Source organism: Anastrepha obliqua, chromosome 5 (genome assembly GCF_027943255.1).
Source record: "Anastrepha obliqua isolate idAnaObli1 chromosome 5, idAnaObli1_1.0, whole genome shotgun sequence".
In the NCBI taxonomy this organism is placed as follows: domain Eukaryota; kingdom Metazoa; phylum Arthropoda; class Insecta; order Diptera; family Tephritidae; genus Anastrepha; species Anastrepha obliqua.
This window is the reverse complement of record NC_072896.1, coordinates 117,957,891-117,985,047: the sequence shown is the minus strand read 5'-3', so window position 1 is coordinate 117,985,047 and position 27,157 is coordinate 117,957,891. Positions and strand designations below refer to the sequence as shown.

Below are 27,157 nucleotides of genomic sequence, written 5' to 3'. Positions count from 1 at the left end.
GATTATCAATCAACTCTTTCAAATCCACTTTTATCCCATTTACCAGGAAAAGGGTTCTAAATATACCCACCCTGGGAATAAATGGAATAGAGGTACCTCTAAAGGAAGAGGTTAAATATCTAAGAATTATCTTGGATAAAAAACTCATTTGGGAGGCCCACCTTAACTCAGTAATAAAAAAAGCAACGAAAAACCTTTGGACAACAAAACAACTATTGGGTAAATCCTAGGGCCTCAGATTACTCTGTGGAGCACTTACAGGACACTTTGCCTGTAATAAACATTTTAACACAATAGGGTTATCTAGTATAAGATTATGCAAGTTCTGCTGTGATGAAAAGCAGTCTATGGAACACTTAATCACCAACTGTGAGGCATTAGGCCACAGAGACACAGAATCCTGGGCTCGTACCTACTAGAAGAGGAAGACCTACAATTGCTCCCTCCTAAGGAGCTGGGTCGATTCCTCGGTTAGGTTAGGTTTGGCTGCCGCATCACACAAAGAGACAACGATGACACTTAAGCCACGAAAAGGGTCCGTTGTGAGCCGCGAGGGCTGGGCTACATTTCCCTTTCCATATTGAACCTCGGTATACTAAAGTAATTAGTAATTAGGGGCGCACAATAGATCAATCTTGTCGCAGTGCATAAAGGCCTTAGTCTAACGCGTACAACCATTACCATTACCATACAAGTAGTTATTACAAAGAAAGTAGTAGTGTAATTGGTGTGTCATATTTCATAGAAAATATTGCTTCTTTTTAAAAATTTGAAAAAAATTGTATGTTTTCTTCATTGATAGTGCTGAGTAGATCTTGATCTAGATCTAAATCGAATTTGCCGTGGGTCGAGTTGTTGCACATTGACTTGTGAGATGGTTGACTGACAAGTTGTTATTGTTGCACAGTGCGCACGGAGGTTTCTCAAATATCATAGCTTTAATTGCGTTAAAAATACCGTAGTTGCATGAAAATTGGTTGACGTCATTAAACCACTTTTGCTCAACTTCAACTCACAGCCATAGGTATTTTGTTAAAACTATAATGTGGTTGAACATTTTCTTGAAAACAAGACTATAAATTTTTATCAGTTTCTTGTTGTTACACTATTGCGCTAGAAGATGAAAATATTATATTACAACCAAAAGAGCGATAAACGGCCAAAGTACAATATCAATTTTCGACTTTCAACGTGTTATTGAATAAACGCAGAGTGTAAAAATAAGGACTAAATGCATGTAATGATCAACATTTTTTTTTTCAATAAGAAACTCAGAGGATGGGCTTAGGCTCCAGGCTGATCTTAATAAACTCGTTTCTTGGCGTACATATTCATGTATCTCTTAAAACTTTGAAAAATGTTTTCAAGTCACTTACAAGTACTCCAAATCTAGTGATATTCTACAATCGTCGTATTATACTCTAATAATGTCCTCCAGTCAGTGGATGAGATCAAAGACCTTGGAGTAATTTTTGACTATAATTTTCCATTCTCAAAATCATATTCGATTTTGGGCTTTGTTAGGCAGTTCAATAGTTCAAACTTCTTAGATCCGTACACGATGAAGTTACTGTTTACTGCGTTTGCTTAATCTAGATTGGAATATGCATCATTCATTTCGGAGTCCTTATCAGCAATTTGTTATCACAAGAATTGAACGGGTACAAAAGATGTTTCTTAAATATGTCCTAAGATCTCTAAAATTTTCTTTTCTATATCCCTCTTATAGCTCTCGCTTGTTATTAATTTGATTAAAATGTTTTGAGTGTAGAAGTGCAATTCTATCGCTTTTTTGGGGGGGTTTAACCTAATTCAAGAATTCAAGGTGACATTGATTGTGCGCTTCTTTTGCAACGCACTTACTTTCTTATTTCGGCGAGAACTTTACGAAGCTGCTACCCCTTTTAGCTCAAGATATTCAAAACGAATTTTGTTCGGACTTAGCGCGAATTTATTGACATCTCGAATTCCATATCGTTAGATTTTACAAGAACTAAAAATCAATTATCTTCTTTCATCATTTAATTCGCTAATATAATTGTAGTCTTTTTAGTCAAAAAAAAAATTTTTAAAATATATGTAAAAAAAATATTAAATAAAAATAAAAAAAAAAACAAATTAAATTTTCCAGTTCTAAAGATGTCATCATTAAACTAGAATATAGATAAAATCTAGAAATAATTCCTATAAAAAAACCCTCTTGAGGTAAAACTTGAAGCGAAACCCGAATTAAAGACACAAAAATTATGATATCTATTTTGATGAAATTCGCTTAGATTACACTGTGTGACAAAAAAAAAAATATATACTTTTATGGAGACCTAGCACAACTTGTGGCTATAGAAAAACTAAAAAAATGGTATAGGAGAAATTTCCAATACACCCCCAAAATCTCATTTTATGGCCATAAAACCGTTTTTCAGTAGGTTGATGTGAAGAATAACTCCTAACTTCGCCAATTTCCATCCGATTTCAAATTTGTTTTTTTTGTTCGAAAGAACAAAAACAAGCCTTTTTGACAGTGTGCTGACAATTTTTCTGAAATGACAACTGACGAGACTGTAGACGGAAGTATTTGGAATTTTTTTTATTTTTTCTCTATTTTTTCAACTTTGACATAATTTTTACGATATTATCCGATATTGAGGATTTTTTTTAGTACACTACTGTTATAGTAAATTTAATTTTGCGTCGAATGAGCTATATTTGACTGTAATTGAATTAAAATTAATAGAGTTGTGTGGGTTTTAAGATTTTTTCTTTTTTTTACTACGAGATTTGGTATGCGTTTCGAGGCATGAAAATGATAACAAGTGTCATTATAAACACATAATATTTATTGGAGTATTGTGCAGTGCAGCACTGTACGGTATGGTACGGTGCAGTACACAACGGAACTGGTTCCAAACTTAAAAATGCATTGGAAACGGCCCTTTGGAGTTTAGTATGGTACGGTACACTTGTCATTCTTTCATCAGTTTTGAATACTTCTCTGTAAGAAATTCGATCATCATCATTCATCTGAAGTCATCATCAACTAAATTCCATTGTTTAAATCGAGAAGCGAGCGTTTCAGATTGTCTTCCCGATAGAAGTAAATCACGAGAAAGATCCTGAAAATCTGAATTTGATACAATGTGTCGTTCTGAAGACTTAGAACCAGACGGAAAGTACTCTTTATCATCAGGTTTATTGTTATCAGTTTGATCATCATCAGCAATGAGTTCCTTCAGTTCATGACCTGCAGTTGAGTCAATCATATCGTCCAAGACTACCGGGTTCTTAACAGTTGCAACATCAGCATACTTTATGAGTTTTATAATGATGACCGTTTACGTCCGTTTTACAAAAATAACAATCATCTGGTTTATGATAAGGCTGATGATGCCACATCATCGGAGAATATTGAGAAATTCGACTTTTCAATGTACAGTGTGAAGTTTGGTACACTTGGGAGCTTTTTCATATTTCTCTTGAAAAAAAAAGTGCTATAATATGTCAGATATTTTCGTGAGTTCTAACCAGTTCTGTTGTATGCAGTACAGTGTACTCTTATGTATACATATACACTCCAATAAATATTACGTATCTATAATAATGCATCAAAACACGTCCTTATTCCCATTTAGCGTAAGCTATACCTACATACCAAATTAGTAAAAAAAAAAAATCTTAAAACTCACACAACTCTATTAATTTTAATTCAATTACAGTCAAATATAGCTCATTCGGCGCAAAATTAAATTTACTATAACAGTAGGGTACTAAAAAAAATCCTCAATATCGCATAATATCGTAAAAATTATGTCAAAGTTGAAAAAATAGAGAAAAAATAAAAAAATTCCAAATAGTTCCGTCTACAGTCTCGTCAGTTGTCATTTCAGAAAAATTGTTAACACACTGTCAAAAAGGCTTGTTTTTGTTCTTTCGAACTAAAAAAGCAAATTCGAAATCGGATGGAAATTGGCGAAGTTAGGAGTTATTCTTCACATCAACCTACTGAAAAACGGTTTTATGGCCATAAAGTGAGATTTTGGGGGTGTATTGGAAATTTCTCCTATACCATTTCTCTTAGTTTTACTATACCTACAATTTGAACTAGGTCTCCATAAAAGTATAATTTCACTGTCGCACAGTGTTATACGCGTAATGCATTGAAAATGGATTACCGCTCGGGTCCTAATGTAGGGGAATGAAGGGACACATTCGTATCGTCATTCGTACAGGTAATCACAGGATGACTAATTTCACTCGTAGGCTCATATTTATTCACAATAATGCTGAAATTGACGAATTTTTCAACTTATAAGTTCATTCACCATTTATGCCAACATGAAAGTATCAATTTATCTTTGAAAATTATATTAAACTTAAGTATGCAAGCACTTTGTGAGAGTAATAAAATGCGTGTGAATTCTAAAGTGGAGTGTCAATAACCGAGTGTCTAAACTGCATAAGACGTATGTACATATTTACGTATATGAAAATAAACTTAAAACTTATTAATCCAATTACAAGAAATCGAGAGGAAAATTTGAAACTATTTATTTTTTATTTTGCTTTAATTGCATTAGCTGAAGGAATATGCATTTTTGTTTAGGGATTTGTTGTCAGAAGTTCAAATGAAGCCGTGTCCGCTAAGAAAGTGTCAAATTTCATTTAAGATATACTGTTTTGAGCCACAGTTGTGGATATACATACTATATACAAAAATGTACATTTGCACTCATACTCACAAACATATGAACGTATTTATGGATTGCCATTTGAGATAAACATTTTTATGTGTAATTATGCTGATATCTTCATCGTAGGTATTCATAATTTGAATACGGCGCTTAGTTTTTCAGTTTTTGGTATTTGAGCTTATGAGTTTTTTGAAATTATAAAAGTTATGCACACTAATACAAAATTAATAATCCAATTTTTTTTAATAATTTTTCCACTAAATAAATAAATAAAAAATATCGTCGTAAAGCTCATACAGCTCATCGGAGGAGGGGAGGATGGTTCCATGTGTAGAAGTCTACGCAAGTGGGGAAAGTTATTAATCGCCATTCACTTGGGAGTGGCCTTCTTCTTCTGCATATGGCTCAAGCAGCTCACAACGTCCAAGATTAGCCCACGTATCCTCTGGGTAGCTTCCGAACACCCGTTTGGGAGTGAGCTAACGTGAGAAGGCGAATCATTCCAGGATAGCTGGTTGTGCGCTGGGTTGGGGACCCGCCACTTAAAAATCCCCCCCAATGAAAAGCCCACATAGTTCGCAAGTGTCAAATATGATTGACGTATAACGCCATTTATAATATTTGCATAAATCCTCCGATAAGGTGATCAATTTTGCGTCACCTTGTATACAATAATATAAATATAATATCTGTAACATATGTCAGTACACTCAGGGTCGGAACAACTCACTTCCCGAGAATTATATAAAAATTAACTAGGCAAATAGCTTCTACTCAAATATGAACGAGACGTTATCAATAAAACGGTTCGCGGATGACATATGGCAAAAATAAATTTTTTGTTTTTTGGTAGGACTGTTATAAGCTTACATGGCAAATTTCAGCGTGATATCTCACATAGTTTGTTTTCTGTGCTACTGTAAACAAGTCAAGCTCGAGTGTGTTCTTCGAATTTAACGATGGAAGAAGATGGATTCAAGTTGAACAAAGATTTTGTTTGAAATTTTGTTATTCCAACAAAATTTCGGCTTCAGACGCCTTAAAAATGTTGCAGACAACCTATGGGGACTCTGCTCTATCGCGTGCACGTGTTTTCCAGTGGTACAAATCGTTCAAAGAGGGCCGTACATCAACTTAAAAAACCACGCCAAAGTCGCTCAAACATTAAGGTTATGCTGACTGTTTTTTTCGATTACGAAGGTGTGGTGCACTCGGAGTTCCTTCCGCAAGGCCGATCGGTTAACGCTGAATATTATTTAGACGTTTTAAAGCGTTTGCGCGAGAACATTCATTTTAAAAGGAAGGAATTGTGGGACAACAAGTCATGATTCTTGCATCACGATAATGCACCAGCTCACACATCACGTCTTGTTCGCGATTATTTGAACAAAAATAATGTTAATATCGTTCCGCAAGCACCGCATTCGCCTGATATGGGTCCATGTGACTTTTTCCTGTTTCCCAAGCTCAAGTTGCCGCTCCGTGGAAAACAATTTGAAACAATTGAAGTCATAAAAGAGAATTCGAAGAACACACTCGAGCTTGACTTGTTTACAGTAGCACAGAAAACAAACGCACTATAGGTCTATTTTAGCATTCTCCGAATTTCTTTGGTCGTATATTTAGAGCCTGTTACCATCTGTAGTGAATTTAGTTAATAACAAAACTGAACTAAAACGATGATAAATGGATATTAACTTTCGGTACCACAGATGCCCTCATATGTATTATGACAGAGATTTCTAACGGGCACCCTCGATGAACTGTGTTTTGCTATGCTATATAAACAAAGAAAATACAATCCAGTTTTAATCTGTTTGATAAATTTAGGGGGGCCATAAGCATATGTTTTTATTATCATGAAACTCGGTTTTCGAATATTATCAAAAAGCTCGAGTATGTTCATGAATGAACAATGTTGTTGTTTTTTCACTAATTTTTTAAATCTAATTAATTTAATATAATAAATTCACCTTGGCCTACACTATCTTCAAATTGTGGCAGTCAACTACCCTGTGTTAATTTCCCGGTATGTCCTTTTGGTCCTATCAACAACTCAATACCGCCTTCGGAATTGTTGCTCCTGATTGACTGGGCTTCACATATGATTTTCTGCGCTTATGTTTATCACAATGAGCCCATTTTTCGTTCCCAAGTACGACTCAATGGAAAATGGCATTAATTGGGGCGATTAAAAAAATTTTTAACATAAAAAATCGGCTTACGACCTCAAGTGGAAACAACCTGGTTTCCCTGCTGCTTTCACTACTATGCAATTATTTTTGCTTCAAACTTAACTCATCTGTAAATCTCTAATTTTTATAGAGTTAATGCATTTGAGGAGAATTTACACGATATCTTATGAGTTGTAAAAGTTTTGGCAAATTTGGTCGCTAAATAAGTGGGTGCTTCTATCGAAAGTTGTCTAATACCTCTTATCAGCACATTTTTTCAAAAGTATAACACAGGTGAACAAAGCAAAAAAACAAAAAAAATTATTTATTATATTTATTTTAACGCATAAATTCTTTTATACATTTTGCTTTCACTTTTACGTCGATAAGTAAAGTGTGAGGTTCTTGATGGATAATATTCTTTAACAGCTTGTTATTAGTTAGGGGTTACCCTTTGTTAGTTACTCAAAATTAAAATTAAATTATTTTTGATCCATTGTTTTGAAAATAAAAAAAAGTAGCAAAAGTAGCGTCACTCCTGGTACAATGACTCACGAACTCACGAATGGAATATCATGAAATTTTAGCAGCTGTTGTTTTAAGCTTAGTACTAACTGAAAAAGAGGTGAATTCAATGAAACTAGTGCCGTCTTTGTGTTAGGCCTGAAACTTTTCAGCCCATGTATTAAAACATTATTTGCAAACTTTTGGCACCCGAACCAAATTTTGCGTATCAACTGTAACAACGTAATTTAATTAACAATTTGTTCTAATTTTTATTTGCAAATTGGTGTAAAAATTTCTAAATATTATCATTAATACAGACTTCACTTTTGCCGAAGTGTGAAGGCAGGCATTTCGGGTGTTACCTGAATGAATATTGATATTTTGTGCGAAATTGGTAATTCACAAAAAAAAAAAAAAATGGCACTCATTATCAGTTGGGTGTTAACCCTTATCATACTTGCGCTGTTGTAGGTTGATTACATATGCGTGCGTTTCTTTTACGAAAAAATGTATAGAGTGCTGCAAATATATCTAGACATTTTTTTGAACCACATGCTAAAGATTTCTTGTTTTTCAAATTCTTTAATGGTAGTTGTAATAGACTCCCACAAATTGAATTGGCTCGTTTTATGCATGGCCGATATTGAGAAATATTGTGAAGTTATTTGCCCAAACTGTGATTTTGTTGAGAGAAAGTTTCAGTCGAAATAAAGCTCCTATCTTGCCGAAGCTTTCTCAAGTCGAATTGTTGAGACTGGCTTAGTACAGTGTGTGCCAACGATCCTTAACGTGATTGGGGAGAAGACAAAGACATTACAGTTACATTACATTACAAGAAATTACAGTCATTGTACAGATCCAAGAATGATACAATATCAGATTGCGCCTTACGAATTCGCCGTGTCATAAGAGTTCATTAATAAACAAACAAAAGGACACGGCTAAACCATTCAATGAATTTTCACAAAAATGTATTTTCTTCTCCTTTTGTATTGGAAAAGGGAACTGGCGTCAGACTTGTCAAAATCGCGAAAAATAAAGTAACTGTTTTGGCAGTGCGCCACCTGTGGTACTCAATTTGCCCTGGTACGAATCCAGAAGTAAAAACACCCTCAGCTGGTTGGCAAAAAATACCCAAAGCTGAGATCGCCCGATTTCGAAACGCTCTTTGCATGTGAGGATTAGAAATGATTAAATTTCATAGAAAATCGAATCAAATAGTCTAAACGTAAAGACGTAAAAACTCAGATATTTCTCAATTAAAAGCATTATTATAGCTAAAAAATATATTAAAAATATTTGTTATTGTAAATTTTCCAAGTCAAAGATATTATTTTTAAATTTTTTTTTGTCGATATTATATTGCAACCCCGCCAATACTCAAACAAAAATACCAAGCACTCACACCATCACATAAAGGGTGTTTTTTTTAGAGGTTAGGTTTTCAAGATGAAATAAAACGTATACAATTTAATGTTATGGCCAAGAATTTAGCTTTATTATAAAGATAAGGGTTTGCCATTATGTTTTAAAAATGATTTCGGGCAAGTGGCCGCCGTGGCTGGCTCGAATAATTTCCAGCCGAGAGGCCCAATTTTCGACCACTTTTTGCAGCAATCGGGGCTGTATGTCACCAATAACGCGCCGAATATTCTCTTCCAAGACGTCAATCGTCTCGGGCTTATCTGCGTAGACAAGCGACTTCACATAGCCCCACAAGAAATAGTCCAGCGGTGTTATATCGCACGATCTTGGAGGCCACGCCACAGGTCCACGGCGCGAGATAATGCGCTCACCAAAAGTTTCCTTCAATAAATCGATTGTTGCGTTGGCTGTATGGTATGTAGCGCCGTCTTGTTGGAACCAAAGGTCGTCCACATCAACATCGTCCAATTCAGGCACGAAAAAGTCATTAATCATGGCTCTATAGCGCTCTCCATTGACTGTAACATTATGGCCGGCTTCATTTTTAAAGAAATATGGACCAATGATTCCCTCTGCCCATAGAGCACACCAAACAGTGACTTTTTGAGGATGTAACGGCGTCTCAGCAATGGCTTGTGGATTATGTTCACTCCAAATGCGACAATTTTGCTTATTGAAATACCCATTCAACCAAAAGTGAGCTTCATCGCTGAACAAAATTTTCTTGTGAAAATCGGGATCGGTGGCCATCTCGTTTTGGGCTCAAATTTGCACGATTTGCAAACGTTGTTCAGGTGTAAGTCTATTCATTATGAAATGGCAAACCAAACTGAGCATAAATCAAGTGACAGCTGTCAAAGAGACCATCTACGAAAAAAGTAGTGCCAACTTGAAAACCTAACCTCTAAAAAAAACACCCTTGAGTGCCTGTCAAACTCACACCAAGGGTGCCTGCCAAATATTAGAAAGAAGAAGACTGTTTTTACTTGTATTTTTGTACAATGATGACAGTTTAGTATGGCTATTGGTGCGTTAGTAGCTTACAGAGCCACAACTACCAGGTTTTTGTGAGCTGCAATTAGAGATATGAGCTTAGACGATCATTGATTTCAGCAGCATAGCTCAGCATGTCACATATACAGCTCGTCAAACAATCAATGTTTTGCTCACTAGGCGTGTAGTGATACCTTTTTTGTGGGGTGTAGTGTAAAATTGATGCTTTACGGATAAGTGAGCAAAGATTCAGAGTTCTAGTGCGATTTTCATCAAACTGTAGAGAGGGTCCTCGAAAATTCTTTTGACTGTTGATGCCGTGCAAGATTTTTGGCCCTGCTCGCGTAGTTGACGGTTACCGCCTTCGAATGAACCACGAGGTGTATTAGCTTTACGGAGATATTGACATAGTCAGACGAGTCGCCGTGCAGCGCTGAAGGTGGCTGGGTCAAGTCGTCCGTATAGAAGGAACTGCTCCGGCGAAGAAGACGTCCTCGTGTTCAGTGGAAAGACCAACTTGAAGGTGATCTGACTTCTCTTGGCTTAAGAAACTGGAAAAGGTATGCGAAAAACAGAGACACCTGGCGAGACATTATTCGGCAGGCTGTAACTCGGTAACACTTAAATAAGTAAGTAAGATTGCAATACTGCGAAGCCTGCCAAGATAGCCAATAAAGTTTACAAAAAGTACTTACATATAAAGGGTTTTCCAATAACAGGTGTTATTTAGATTAGATTAAAGATGATTAACGATTTTTAATGGCCGAAATTGGATGGTATTGATCTGGACAACGTTTATTTTCAACAAGACGGCGCTACGTGCCCTACAAGCAACGATCTTTTACGGGAGAAGTTTCCGGACCGTGTTATCTCTCGAAGAGGTGATCACAACTGGCCACCAAGATCTTGTGATTTAACACCTTGTGACTTTCTTCTTTGGGGCCACGTGAAGGATAAGGTCTACGTTAACAGCCCAGGGTCGATTCAAGACCTCAAAGATGGAATTCTTGAGGCTATCGAGGACATAGGACAGCCACTATGTCCAGTAAGCGTGGTCGTTTGCCTGATGTTATTTTCCACTATTAACGGCATACCTTCCTCTTTAAAATGAAATAAACATCCGATCATTTATATTAAAAAATAGCATTTTTCTTTGAATATAAAAATAACACCTCTTATTAGATAACCCTATACATTGATATTTGAACCATTCAATATACGCCATACCTGTGTTACAAAAATGCACCCTCACATACGCCTCTCCATACAACTTTGTGTTGCTGTAATTATAATGCCCTTTAAGATGCCTACTTGAGTACAAAACATGTGAAGCACAATAATAAACAAATAATAGTGTTTTATCGCTTTAATCAATTGTGAGCGTAATAAATAATTTGTTTGGCAAAAGCACTTCAGCTTACAAAACGTACAAAGCGAAATATTTCCAACAGCTATTAAGAGACATCGATGTGTTGCATTAAACACTTGTATGTACTCGTATATTTTTTCCATTTTATATGCAATTTCTTTCTTCAATTAATGCAAATAATGAGACGTAATTGCTTGGCAATCGTACCTCAGACACAACCCTTTCCATGTACATACATACATATACACTATATTGTACATGTATTTGCTTAGATATTCTCACTTGAGCGTGTGTATGTAAACTGGTTGTTATTTAAAGGCGCATCTGTCAGATTTGTCCCATTAGTTATCTTCGGTTTTTGCCAACAACACTCATAAACAAATAAGTAAATTAAACCATGTTACCTATCAATCAAATTTTTAATGCTACCTGAAACACTAATCTTTCAGCAGCACTCATTCGCGCGTTTTATTCACTGTACACAATAATTTTTATTAGAACACATATGACATTTTATATGTGTGAACCTGCCTATGTGTGTGTGTTTATAATGTGGTTTGTGGATTATTGGTTGCTTTATTTTGGTGCTTGGTTTTGTTATTTATTTAAGGCATATTATTATTACTTTTTCAATGCACAATACGACAATCTGTAAGAATGGCTGTATTGGATACAGTCGTCGTTTCGAATTACATTCGGCGTGCAAAATTAACGGAAACATGTGTTATACGAAATACAATTGATACTGGAAGTTCTTTGTGATTTTCTTATTAAATAATGAATCACATCGATGTGCATATGTATGTAAGTTTTCTACTGAAAGCTTCTGTAACTGGCGCTGATAATAATCTTTCTATTGTTATATAGGCTTAAGGGGTTAGGGGTAGTCAGAATGTTCAAAAAAATTGGATTTTTGGTTTTTGCATTTTCTTAAAGTATAAAAATAGTGTGTGAAAATTTGAAGAGAATCCGACAAATACGTTTCGAGTTATTTAACAGTTAACAAAGGACGCTCGGGCGCTCCGGTAATCGATAGCAAAACTTTAAATGAGTTTTTCTCAAAACTATGTTTGTTTAAACTGGTGATCACTGTAACTTAAAAACCGCTTAGTAGATTTCAATAAAATTTAAACTCGCGCCTGATCGAAAATTTTTTTTTTTTTTAAATTTCGATTTTTGTCACAATTGATTGCCAGTTTTTTTTTTCTCGAAAATCTGAAAAATATTTTCTGAGACCGCCATATTGTTAATTTTGGAAAAAAAGCTTCGATCAGGCACAAGATTATCTATTAATAAAACTAATTTCTCTTGTCCGATTGATTTTAGATGAATCTCCAAGAACTTGTGATGATCACCGCAAGGGACTTCTGGAGAAACGGGCTCCACACAAACAGCGATAAATTTTGTAATTATTAAGTTTTTTGTTGAAGTTTTGCTAAAGTCAAGTGTTTTTATTTTTATAAAAAGCAAAAAAAAATATTGAAAATCATCTTTTTTCGGCCCTCTGACTACCTCTAACCCCTTAAAAAAATAAAAAAATTATATATAATATAAATATGTGTATGTTTGAGTTCAAATATGGAAAATTATAAATTTTATGGAGTGATTAGTCAAAAGATACAATTTACACCATTACAATCATCATCATTTGTTAAGATGATTCTAGAAGAATATATTAAGTTATAACAAAAATGCACTCACCTCATTTTTACACGTTAGATAAGTTCTTCAGATATTTGCAAAGGAACAAAAAAAAGTCGTGGAAAAAGCAAATTAAAAAAAAAAAAATGAAAAACTGGATGATTATTTTTGCGCCACCTTATACAATATTTATTACCCAGCTACACACGGCCTAAAGAGTTAATGCTCAATCGGAAATGCACAATGGGCAATTTTAATGCACAATCGGAAATTTTAATGCATAATCGGAAAAATTTTCGGAACGGCAGATATTTTTTGTGAGGAGCTTTTTCATTGCAGAAATACACTCGGAGGTTTGCCATTGCCAGCCGAGGGGCGACCGCTATTAGAAAAAACTTTTCCTTAATTTTGGTCTTTCACCGAGACTCGAACCTACGTTGTCTCTGTGAACTCCGAATGGTAGTCACGCACTAACCCATTCGGCTACGGCGGCCGCAACTGTTTAGAAACATATTTTTTGTTTGCAATGAAACGGTTTTGTTTATTTCAAAATCGTGTTAAAAAGGCCGTGTTAAAAAGAGAGTAGGGTTTTCAGCTCTGAAATGCACTTTTCCACACATACCAATAGATGAATTCATTCAGGTTCCTAATCTCTGATAATCATAGTTAGCTCTATAACGAAATGCATTGATTCGCCTTTTTATTTTATTTTATTTTTTGAGTTAAATTCAATTCTACATATTGAAATCTAGTCAACCATCTTCATAAGTTCCGGAAAAAGGAGTTAACTCACTTAAAGCGAGTCTAAAAATTATGATTCAGACCAAAATGAAATAATTCCATATTTATATCTATTCATGCTATATAGAGTAAAGAAATATAATGATTTGTTTTACGCAAAACGGACTCGAGGTTATATTCTATCTATTCTATTCGTTCATTATATTCAGATCAACACACAACCGATCACACATTGTAACGAGAGTCGCAGCTTTCATAGCTGTAGAAAAGTTCTCAATCGTAGGCAGAAGGTGCGGAGTTGGCTATTCGAGAGCCGTCCGCATGTAGGAAGATCCAACCTTTATTTGCACGGCAACATCAACTCGAAGGTGCTCTATCTATCCAACTCACAGGGCAGACATTTTCCATGTACTCGTAAGTCCATAACTCGAACTTCTGAAACTACAATTTTTCATAACTTGAACTTGAATCGAGTGTCAGAAGCTTTTAGAGAGCAATATAGACTCTATTTTGGTCCAATAACTCGAACTACTCTACAGCGAATTTCTGTATAACTTGAATAAGAATTTTGATTTAAGCCTTGCTTAGTCGAATTATTTTGGGAAAATCCGCAATTATGTATTTGCTAAGTTTGTTTTTTCAATGTATTCGGGGAAGTACTTATGTTTTTGTTAAGCGATAATTTGATAATTTCCGCATACTTATCTAAAAAATAAAAATAGTTTTTTATAGTTTTGAATTAAATGAGCGATATGTGAAAGGGGTAAAGTATTAATATGCTATAAAAAGGAATTATCTTCGCAGTATTCCACAAAAAAATGTTATCTTAAAAATAAGATTCATTCCCACTATGAAGAGTTAAACCCAAACCTACCTACTAAAGAAAGACGTAAACTCTAAAAAGACGTTGGTTATTTTGAAAAAAGCTGGATTTCGTTGTACAGTGTAATTCAAAGTGGCATATTGCTTCATCAAAATCCGGATAGCGGTTCACGTGTTTGTAAACAATATCTGAAATAATTATCTACTGAAAAGCATGGCGTATGAGCAACCCGATGGCAACCAAGAAACGTTGATAGCAACAAAAAACGGCATCTGGCCGACCGGTTTATAAGTTACGCAGCAACAATTTGGTTGCTGAGTGAAGAGCGAGATTTGGTGTTACTGATTTGAGCATACAAAGGGTTTGATAGTAGCCCAACTGATTTTATATATATGCACAGATAGTGATAATGAAATGCAGTTGAGATATCAGTTAATTAATAAAACTTAGTATTAGTAAATTTGACGATTCCTTTGAAAATAAGTTTGAAATAGGTAGGATGTCTATCTGCACCTCCTAGCAGCTGTGTGCTTGTTTCGGTTCGTTTGCTTTGGCGCCTATGCTCCAATAGGAGCTAAAGGGAAAATACACATAAGTACATACACATAATACTCCTGCTATAATCATCTTAGTCCACCGTTCACATAACGGTAGTTTTGCAAAATTCCAGATATGATCTTTAATTAATTCCAGACTTGTTCAATTTCGGTGCAAAGTCTAAGTTGAAAAAACTAAAAAAAAAAAAATTTTAATCTTGGAATCCGGCAAAAGCTGAGCAAAATTAAGTCGTTAGCTAGTTAGTACAACGTGGCGCAAAATTAATAATCCAATTTCATTTTTGTATAATTTTTTTACTAAAGGAGAAGTTCGTTCAACACTGGCGAAACTCTATCGGTCAGCGACAAGCGAAGCAATTCCTAGCCCCGGACAGAGGAATTTCTGATAAGCTACGTACTTTCACTTAAGAGAGTACACTTAAGATTTTCAACTGGTTACTTCACAGACGACTGTAGCCTGAGATATCACTTAAATAAAATTGTCCTCTCTGAGACCATCATCTGCCGATTCTGTGAAATGGATACTGAAAATTCGGAACTCATCCGTTATAAATATACGCAGAAAACGGCTACAGCACCTTGGTGGCACTGCTGTACCTCCATATAAACTATGGAACAATAAGTCCCAGAATGTGCTAAAATTTTTAAAAAGCCTCAAAATATGGGGTACCTTAGCTGGTTTTGCACAATAGATCTACTTTGGTCACAGTGCGCTGTAGCCTAATAATAATAATAATAATAATAAAGGAAAAAAATACTTTTAGTGATGAAAATCTTTATTGTGACCTTTAAAAATTAAAAATGTTCAAAAAGGATGATTAATTTTACGCCACCCTGTATTTATTCTCGAACAGAGTTCTCACTTCGCTTTGTTGCGATCTTTCTGTATTTCATTCAGAAACAACATTTCAAAAGTGATAGCAGGCTATTTGTAGTAACCAAAACATCTATGAATTCTTACCAAAAAAATTGTGTTTCTCTTTTATGACATCTGTAATAAAAATATATACAGTGTACTCTCTCCTAACGGACACCTCTCTTTTCAGTACATACCACAAATCCTTAAGAATTAAAATTTTTTTTTTTTCTTGAGCGGGCAACCCTTCCATAAAATATTATTAATTTTTTTTACACTTTTCTCATAAGCTGATACCTCCCAAAAGCGGACAAACGTTCAGTCTCTTAGGTGTCCACTTAAGAGAGAGAACATATGTATGTATACATATGCATTTCTGTGAGGATGATCGTCTTTCCGCAGGCAATGCAATCACCGAATGCCTTTTTATCCTAAATAAGATTCTCATTAAACCAATATGTAGATCACTAAATTTTTAGGAGAACACTAAAACAAGCTCAAAGTTAACGTTTGCCCCTTAAATTAGAGGAGAAGCAATGCTTAAACATCTGTACAATACCATTCTTGTTTTCCTTGTGCTACTCGCAATTCGATGAAATTTTTCCTGTCAACGACAGTCGAATATAAATCTATACCTAAGTCAATGCAAAAGTCGAATTTAAATAACACAAAAAGATAATAGTTTCAATAAAAGGTGGTTTTAATTTAACGTGAATCGCTAAATTTATCCAATTAGAATTTATTTCTACTTAAAATCAACAAGTGATTAGTTTTTTCTTAGAAAAATGCAACCTCATCTTTCGCTCATTGCATTGCTTTGCCAATTATACTACAAATGTATGAATGCATGTGCATTCACTTGTGTCCGATAGTTGTATGCCAAACGGTGGTACTCTCACGGCAAATGCACTTTCAAAGCACTTAACACACTGACACGTTAATTTCGTTCGGCAAAGAAGTCAACCCACAAAAAAAAAATACGAGTTTCACACACTAAGTCATTGACAAAAATTCTACGTATTATAATATATGGTACGTACTTACATATTATATATTAGTTTCTCACAATTTCTGTTTATTAATTCACATAAATCTGACGAGTGCACCCTTCACTAGAAAAATGTTTGAATAAACAGAAGTCACCAATCATCTCAGTGAATAAAACTTTTGTTTACGTATAAGTGCCAATGCATTCATATCCCGTCAATATTTTGCTATTTGTCTATTTGATTTTTTATTTTCATATGTATGCATATACAAAAATCTATGTAACGTCAAATACGAGTATTAGAATCGCTTTCGATTTTCGTGTTTTTCACAATTTACAACGAAATGCAACTAAGCGCCATTTATGTATGTATGTGGGTTCATATGCACGGCTGTTTGAAATACACTCATCTAATAGTTTTCCGTGAATTTATGCAAACAACAACAATTAAGCCGCACCATATTCGCCTTGCCATTGCCACTATGTATGTCCGCTTGCCAGACGCTATGCATACGAGTATTGGCCTTCAATTTTAGCGGCAAGCCAACAAAGCTGTTTACTGTAAATGCCGCTGCATACATACAACACCCTGCGGGGAAATCGCGCTGGTATATTCAGAAACATGTTTATTTTGCGTTGCTCTTATTTTCAAGTATTCAGAGATGCTCATGCGAATAAATGATTTTTCATGAATTTATATTTTTTGACGTGATAACGTCTTATAATTCGATTTAACAGGCTGCACGCACGAAAAAATGTGTCGTTACCTTGCTCATTACTGTTCATATGTAGTTACCTTGCTCATATTAGTGTTACCTTGCTCATTACTGTTCATATGTAGTTACCTTGCTCATATGTAGTTACCTTGCTCATTGCATTGAATGAACTGCAAGCGAAAGAGCGGAAGGAACGACAAAGCAAACAAAGCAAACGAACGGCAACGTTCGACATCTTGCTCTCCCCTACTTAAGTGAGCGTATATATGTATGTATGTATATGCGCATATGTACATATATAAATTCACGTATTTGTATTTGCATATGCCTTCTTATTGATTATTATTATTTTGATTTACTTGAAGAATTTCAAATAAAACCAAGTTTGTTAATAATACCTGTTGTTTTAATGTTATTATTATTATTTTTGAAGTGAAAACTTCTTTAGAATCGTTGGGAATGATTTGGGAAAAAGTGAAACGAAAAAAGCGACCAACTTGGCTACGAAGCGTTATATTATATGTTGATATAAACGTAGCGACGAACTAAATAAAAATAATTTTTGAAGTGAAAACTTCTTTAGAATCGTTGGGAGTGATTTGGGAAAAACTGAAACGAAAAAAGCGACCAACTTGGCTACGAAGCGTTATATTATATGTTGATATAAACGTAGCGACGAACTAAATAAAAATAATTTTTATTTTTTCTTTTCCTTGTGATTCGAACCAAGGATTTTGGATCGGAAGCTCACATTGCTAGTCGCTCGGCTACCGCGCCATGCTGTAGGTACTGGCCTAAAAGTTATTTAGTTACGAAGCGTTATATTATATGTTGATATAAATAATTTTTGTGAGCGTGTAATTCTCAAAAGGTTTATTAGGTTTATTATTTAAAATGTATTGACTAGGTAGTGTGGTTATCAGCTTAACATCTGATAGATCCTCCATCGGAGGACAACAAATGTTAAACTGATTTTTGGAAATGGGCGGAGTGTTTTAGGGGCTTTCTCCTTCTCTGCCACGGGTTGACCCCCTAGCAAGAAGAGTCCCGGTCACGTTACCGGTCACGTTAATGTAATGTAAAATAACTTTTAGGCCAGCGGCGACAGCACAGCGCGATAGCCCAGCGCGATAGCCCAGCGCGATAGCCCAGCGGCTAGCAATGTGGGCTTCCGATCCGAAATCCTTGGTTCGAATCACAAAAAAATTTTTTTTTTTTATACATTTATTTCATTTTGTTTTATGATATGTTTATGAGCAAATTTTTTTCATGGTAGAAATACACTCGGTGTTTTGCCATTGCCTGCTGATGGGCGACCGCTATTAAAAAATGTTTTTATTAATTTTGCTTTCACCGAGATTCGAACTGACGTTTTCTCTGTGAATTTTGAATAGCAGTCACGCACCAACCCACCACTCGGCTACGGCGCTTGTTTACTTTGACTGATTTAAAAATGAGGTAAAATATATGAATGAAATTTGCTTACTGTTTACATATTTGCCAAAGGTTGACAATTTGATTCTCGGCCTACTTTGATATCAAAAAGAGAGAAAAGATATCTTTTTGACTTATTGCTTTGACAGCCACTTGCCGTTTTTTTGTTTTTTTTTTCTATTGATGCAAAAATGAGAAAAAATATATGAATGAAGTTTGCTTACTGCTTACACCTTTTCCAAAGGGGACGGAGCATAAAAAAAAAAGTCGATTTCCAAAGAAATACGAGTGCATATGTGTTTGTAACATATAAAAAAGTGTAATTGTGTTAGAGCTTCGGTCACGCAGGTTTTGCTGGGCCGGTATTGCAGTACCGCCGGGATTTCAGCCTTGAATAAATACAAGAAAAAATATACTAATACATTTAGCTTTGGTGGGAAGAGCCATAAATTTTTATATGAATACATGTAGACGAAAATGGAATTTTGTTTTTTTTTTTTGAAATTTGCATTGTAGGACATTTCTGATTATTTATTGAAAACAGTTTTTTGGTTTAGATCAGTGCTGTCCAAAATGAAAAATGTGAGTGTATAAGTGAGAACGAGAGAATGGGAGCAGCCCAGTGGGAAATTTAAACCAAAATAAATAAATATTGGATTGGAGTAGAAAATTTTTGTGGGAGGAATCGAAATGCCTTTTGATATTATATCTATAGCTTCCTTTGAACGACTTGTAACATAACATAAAAGGCATTGCAAGTCGCCAAAGGCATTTTCTAGCATAAAAAAGTTCTCACAGGGCATTGTATTGCATACATTAAGCGTCGCAGACAAACGTGATGTTTATTCGTTGCTGGTTTGCTAACGACTGAACGATGGAGAGTAAGAATACGTGTCATCAATTGATGTATGGGATGGACACATGATGCAAAGAATAATGAGATGGCGCCCATCGTGGTCCCGTTACTTTGCGATCAGCGAATTTGACAACTAGTTACGTGATTTTAGCTCCAGTATGGCCAGATTACCATTTTCGTAACTTGATTTAGCATTTTTTTTTTGTTATTTTTATTATTTTTTGTCTCGGAGTTTTAGTTCTTTCTTCATGACATTTTTCTAGCTGTTCTAATTAAAATTTCAAGTTTATAATTTTGTAAAATATACATTTTTTAATAATTATTTAAATAATTCACTCAGTTTTATTTAGCTTTACTTTTTTTTAACATCTGGTGGCATTGCCCGCGATTGCCGGTGTTGTTGGTGTTCTTCTGCTTTCGGCAGTCAAATCTCTCTCTCGCTACTGCAGAGTTGCCTAGCTTTGGATATAAAAACGCACTAAATGCCCATTTAAAGAAAATAAAACACGAAATTTTTATTGTGTTACTAAAAATATGCGTGACAAATTGTCTGTAGAATGTGCGTTTTTTTTAAATAAATGTGTTATGCTTATGTACAATTTAATTAATTGGTTTCTTTTGTTAAGCGAGACTCTTTTGTTAAGGGAACGAGTTATTTGCTATATTTGAGGTTATGTAACTAGATCAGGTATTCTTTTTATAAAAATGTTAGTATGGTTTCTTAAGTATTTTCTGGTATTTTGTTGCTTATTTTTACTATGAATACACCTCTTGATGCTCTATGTCTCACTAAGGATTGATGACGATTACACCTCTATGGTTTCAATTCGCATTCAATAAATTCAAAGGCTTTTTAAAATGTGTAAAAAGGTTTTCAATCTTAAGAAGAGTTGAGAGAGGGGCATTTAATATTTTTGCATAGCCTTAAATGGAGCCAAAAATTAAATTTGCACTTTCAAATTATCAAATTTTATAAGAGTAAACAATTTTCATTAGCACTAAAATCTTCTCAGAGTGGCCTTTTTAAAACTTCTTTTGTATAATAATACAGTTTTTTTTTCAACCTAAAGTCTCGGTAGCCTTAAATTAAAAACAAAAAGAAACAAACACGAAACTTCAAAATTTTCGCATTTTCGGTATAAAAAAGCACTAAACTTATTGCGAAGAGCAAATGGTTGGCAATACTGCACAACTCTGCAAACGTGACGTCACGTACGCTCTGATGGGCGCAATCTTCTTTCTATCATTCTTGGGATGGACAGCACTGGTTTAGATACTGAAAGTCAGTTTAAGTGAATCGGTATAAACATTTCGTACATTAATTTTTGTGAGAGTGTAATTCTCAAAAGGTTTATTAGGTTTATTATTTAAAATGTATTGACTAGGTAGTGTGGTTATCAGCTTAACATCTGATATATTCTCCATCGGAGGACAACAAATGTTAAACTGATTTTTGGAAATGGGCGGAGTGTTTTAGGGGCTTTCTCCGCCTCTGCCACGGGTTGACCCGGTATTGCAGTACCGCCGGGATTTCAGCCTTGAATAAATACAAGAAAAAATATACTAATACATTTAGCTTTGGTGGGAAGAGCCATAAATTTTTATATGAATACAAGTAGACGAAAATTGAAGAAATTTGTAAGTCTGTTTCTTCGGTCCGTTTGGGTATTTTTTTGACAACATCGAAACCAAAGATTTGTATCATATTTTATCTATCATAAGCCACTCGTATCATTTGTTGAAATTGAAAACATTGAGGATGAATAATGATAAAATGAAGAAAATAAAATATGAACTTTATAGCAATATTATAATGAACCTATAATTATCCCGCTCCTAATGCTGCTTTCGTCTTATTCTCTCTCAGTTTGTTTTACGGAAGGTTTCACTTCTATCAAGTCTAACCGTTAGACTGGTATTTTTTTTTTTATTATATCTGAAGGAAAAAATGTATGGTAATATTTACCATATCTATACTAATATTATAAAGAGGAAAACTTTGTTTGTTTGGTTGTAATGAATAGGCTCAAAAACTACTGGACCGATTTTAAAAATTCTTTCACCATTCGAAAGCTACATCACGAGTAACAAGGATTATATTTTATTTTGGAAATAGGGCTCGAGATATAGGTCAAAACGTGGACCCGGGTAACCTTCGGATGTGTATGTACAATATGGGTATCAAATGGAAGCTGTTGGTGAATGCTTTAGTTCAGAGTATTTCCACCCGCTCCGTGACTAGGGTCTCGAGATAGAGACCAAAACATGGACCCTAGAATGTGTTTGTACAATATGGATATCAAATGAAAGCTGTTGATAAGTGCTTTAATAGGGGGTAATTTTCATACCTATTGATGACTAGGGTCTGGAAATATATGCCAAAACGTGGACCCGCCGTGTCTTTGCACCGAATTAAACCAAACTTACACACATTGTTAAGGAGGTATTGAAGATGGTTTCCGTATTGTTTGGGTACATATTGGTAGATATGGTCTCGAGATATAGGTCAAAACGTGGACCCGGGTAACCTTCGGATGTGTATGTACAATATGGGTATCAAATGGAAGCTGTTGGTGAAAGCTTTAGTTCAGAGTATTTCCATCCGTTCCGTGACTAGGGTCTCGAGATAGAGACCAAAACGTGGACCCTAGAATGTGTTTGTACAATATGGATATCAAATGAAAGCTGTTGATAAGTGTTTTAATACGGGGTAATTTTCATACCTATTGATGACTAGGGTCTCGAAATATATGCCAAAACGTGGACCCGCCGTGTCTTTGAACCGAATTAAACCAAACTTACACACATTGTTAAGTAGGTATTGAAGATGATTTCCGTATAGTTTGAATACCTATTGGTAGATAGGGTCTCGAGATATAGGTCAAAACGTGGACCCGGGTAACCTTCGGACGTGTATGTACAATATGGGTATCAAATGAAAGCTGTTGGTGAATGCTTTAGTACAGAGTATTTTTCATGCCGCTCCGTGACTGGGGTCTCGAGATATAGGTCAAAACGTGCACCCGGGTAACCTTTGGTTGTGTATGTACAATATGGGTATCAAATGAAAGCTGTTGATAAGTGCTTTAATACGGGGTAATTTGTTATGTTATGTAATGTAATGTAATGTAATGTTATGTTATGGTATGTTATGTTATGTTATGTTATGTTATGTTATGTTATGTTATGTTATGTTATGTTATGTTATGTTATGTTATGTTATGTTATGTTATGTTATGTTATGTTATGTTATGTTATGTTATGTTATGTTATGTTATGTTATGTTATGTTATGTTATGTTATGTTATGTTATGTTATGTTATGTTATGTTATGTTATGTTATGTTATGTTATGTTATGTTATGTTATGTTATGTTATGTTATGTTATGTTATGTTATGTTATGTTATGTTATGTTATGTTATGTTATGTTATGTTATGTTATGTTATGTTATGTTATGTTATGTTATGTTATGTTATGTTATGTTATGTTATGTTATGTTATGTTATGTTATGTTATGTTATGTTATGTTATGTTATGTTATGTTATGTTATGTTATGTTATGTTATGTTATGTTATGTTATGTTATGTTATGTTATGTTATGTTATGTTATGTTATGTTATGTTATGTTATGTTATGTTATGTTATGTTATGTTATGTTATGTTATGTTATGTTATGTTAAAGTATATTATGTTATGTTAATGTTGACTCATTCTCTATATCCATACAAAATATCTAACAAACAAATAAAATTAAAATTTTCTTTTGAAAAATGCAACCATTCAATCAGTATTTTCTTATGACGTTATCACGTTAAACTATCGTCAGTAAACCGAATTTACAGACAACCTCTTTTTTTATAAAATTTCAATAAGCTTTTATTTTTCATTATTTTCCGCTCCCACTCTGCTACGTGTGTACATTGTCTGGTTCTTCGAATAAATAAATAACAGAAGTAGCCCATTAGCTGGATCATTTTTTAGAACACCTGAATCGAATTGTTTTTTGGCCCTGAACTATTCACTTACTCAATATTGTCGGGCTTATCTATTCAACTAAGGCCAGTCTCAAATATGTAAAGAGCCCATTTTGAGAATTCGTAGCTACATTTATATGACTTACACATGCGGAAGGCTCCTCAAACTGTTCTAAAATTAATAATATATTTGCAAATTTTTTACACGATTTAAAATTTTTAATTAGAAAAATTAAAATTTAAAATTTTTATTAGAAACATTTTACTACCCAGTATTTACTGGGCATTTTTTATTTATTTTATTTACACTAGTTAACAAATTTTATTGGTTTTAGTGATGAAATGATTAAAGCTCTCTTTTGGTCAAATAGGCAAGAATTACTTTTAAGTAAATATGTCCCGATTTGCATAAGGAAACATTTGGAAAGGAAACTTTTGTGGTAGAAGGACGGACGGGAAAGAGAGAGGGGTTTTTGTTTCTCGTACTGGTGACACGCTTTGTGCTCCTTATTCGTGTTGTCAAACTTAAAGAAGTAAAAGCAGCGAATGGTGCCGAAAACAAAGAGCATTTCCAGTGGCTTCCTTTCAGATGTATCTGTGTGTAAATCGGAACTATATGTATCTTCAGACTAGACTAGGCTCTTGTAATCATAGAGTTAAATAAATAAATGAAATGAAAAAAAATTAGATTAAACTAACTGCTATTATTTTTATTGCGACAGCTTAGATGTAGAACCGACTGTACAAAGAAATTTCGTGAATGAGAAATTAATAAGTCAGAAATCACGCATTCTGGAGCATCTTTAGAACATTTTTAGGAGAAACCACGTTACCAGATTCACTTCAGTTGATTTGGAACACTATTAACACTACTTTAGTAATACCTCGAAAAATGTTGGACAAAGTTTTTCAACAAACTGTATTAGCAAGTTCTGACAGTTTGCATTAATTTGAAGCAAAAAACGCTAAGAGTAGTGCAAATTTGACTAAAGAACGTACAATGTTTCACGTAGTCAAGCGGGCTTGATTTTTGGGTCAACTTGAGTTGATTGTGGAAGTAGTACAAGTTCATTACTCGAATCAAGTGCTATAAGCGATTCAAGGTTGCTATGAACATCAATTGGTGTGCAGTTGTCCTTAGCGAATGCGCGTGAATTTTCTAAAGTTGATCTAAAAAATGTTTAAATTTGGTTCATAAGCTAAAAATACACAAAGAAATAAAAATAAAATAGGCAGTTGCTCCTTGTCTTTTAAATTGACGAATTTATAATTTAAAAGCGTTACTAAATAATAACAAATTTTAAAAAATGTTGACAACTTTTCTTACCACCATCTTAGAAAGTCGCTAACATAACCGATTTGAATCTTACACTTGCTTAAGCAATAGGAAGAATGCCCGATTTAGTTAGCTGGAAGGATTTGCTATTAACTGATCTGAGTAAGCTAGAATAATTTGCTGTTAACTAAGTCAAGACGACAAAGGCTCTTTAAAGCACTCAGTTCTTTTAGAATAATAAAGGTTATAACAGCTAGAAATTAATTTATCTCAGTGGAAGGACCTCAGGAGCTGAAGGGTAAGCAGTCTAAACTGATAAAACCATTACGTGGATATCAGCTCTCGCGGGTCCTGGGCAAGTATATCTATACTATTCAATGGAAAAGTAATTAGATGCTTTCCATGGCGTTACAAATTATTGTACTAATTGATTCAGAAACAAATAATTTAATTCGTATATATATAAGTATCACATGCATTTACATATATATATATATATATATATCGTTATTAGAAAAAACTTTTTCTCTATTTTGGTGTTTCATGCACGGAAATTCAAACCTACGCACTCCCCAATGGTAGTCACGCACCAACTCATTCGCTACGGCGGCCGCCTTACAGAGGTATTAATAAATATTTTCCGAGTTCCGAACTGAATATTATCATATTTTCATTACTAGCTGAAGTTTTTCCTATGGGGCCTTTACATATTTGCATTCAAAGTCATTGGCAAAAATGATGTAATTCTTTGCCGGCTATATTTGTTTTTATTCACGTGCTGGTTTAGTATACATACATAGAAAGATGAGTAAAAATATATATTTACATCAGAGTTTTTACGGAAATATGTACGTCACTGACTAAATATTCCGAATGCTAGATATGTACATATATGCAAAGGGGATTTCAAAAGACGCGCCTAGATGTTGTTTTAAAATAAAATATGTAAAAATTTATTTAGATTCTTTCAAATTTCACTATTTTTATTCAAAATATGACTTTTAACAATTTTATGTGAAAAATGACTTCACTTAAAATGTCCACCATAAGCAGGTCTATAGGTAAAATCCGCCGAACAGTCGATTCATGGATGCCTAATTGTTGGGAACGTCGAGATATCGATGCTGAAGATTTGGTTGTTGAAGGTTGTTCAGCAACACTTTGCGCTATAGCAGCAATATTCTGAAGAGAACGTCTAGTTTTTGGTTTGCCAGTCCTTTTACTATCCTCGACTGAACCAGTTTCTTGAAATTTTTTCATCAACCTTTGAATTGTCAACTTATTCGGACAATTATTTCCATAAAAAAGAGGTTGTCTGTAAAGTCGGTTTACTGACGATAGTTTAACGTGATAACGTCATAAGAAAATACTGATTGAATGGTTGCATTTTCAAAAGAAAATTTTAATTTTATTTGTTTGATAGATATTTTGTATGGATATAGAGAATGAGTTAACATTAACATAACATAATATACTTTAACATAACATAACATAACATAACATAACACAACACAACATAACATAACATAACATAACATAACATAACATAACATAACATAACATAACATAACATAACATAACGTAACATAACATAACATAACATAACATAACATAACATAACATAACATAACATAACATAACATAACATAACATAACATAACATAACATAACATAACATAACATAACATAACATAACATAACATAACATAACATAACATAACATAACATAACATAACATAACATAACATAACATAACATAACATAACATAACATAACATAACATAACATAACATAACATAACATAACATAACATAACATAACATAACATAACATAACATAACATAACATAACATAACATAACATAACATAACATAACATAACATAACATAACATAACATAACATAACATAACATAACATAGCATAGCATAACATAACATAACATAACATAACATAACATAACATAACATAACATAACATAACATAACATAACATAACATAACATAACATAACATAACATAACATAACATAACATAACATAACATAACATAACATAACATAACATAACATACCATAACATAACATAACATAACATAACATTACATTACATAACATAACAAATTACCCCGTATTAAAGC

General features: G+C 34.0%; 1 protein-coding gene and 2 pseudogenes across 3 annotated transcripts in view; all 3 read left to right on the top strand.

The window, feature by feature from the left end:
* Window positions 1–27,157, top strand: part of LOC129247092 (protein peste-like) — a 97,044-nt gene that overhangs the window by 34,898 nt on the left and 34,989 nt on the right. The gene's annotated exons all lie outside the window — the stretch shown is intronic.
* LOC129249617 (U2 spliceosomal RNA) lies at window positions 18,363–18,516 on the top strand (annotated as a pseudogene).
* LOC129249558 (U2 spliceosomal RNA) lies at window positions 21,131–21,314 on the top strand (annotated as a pseudogene).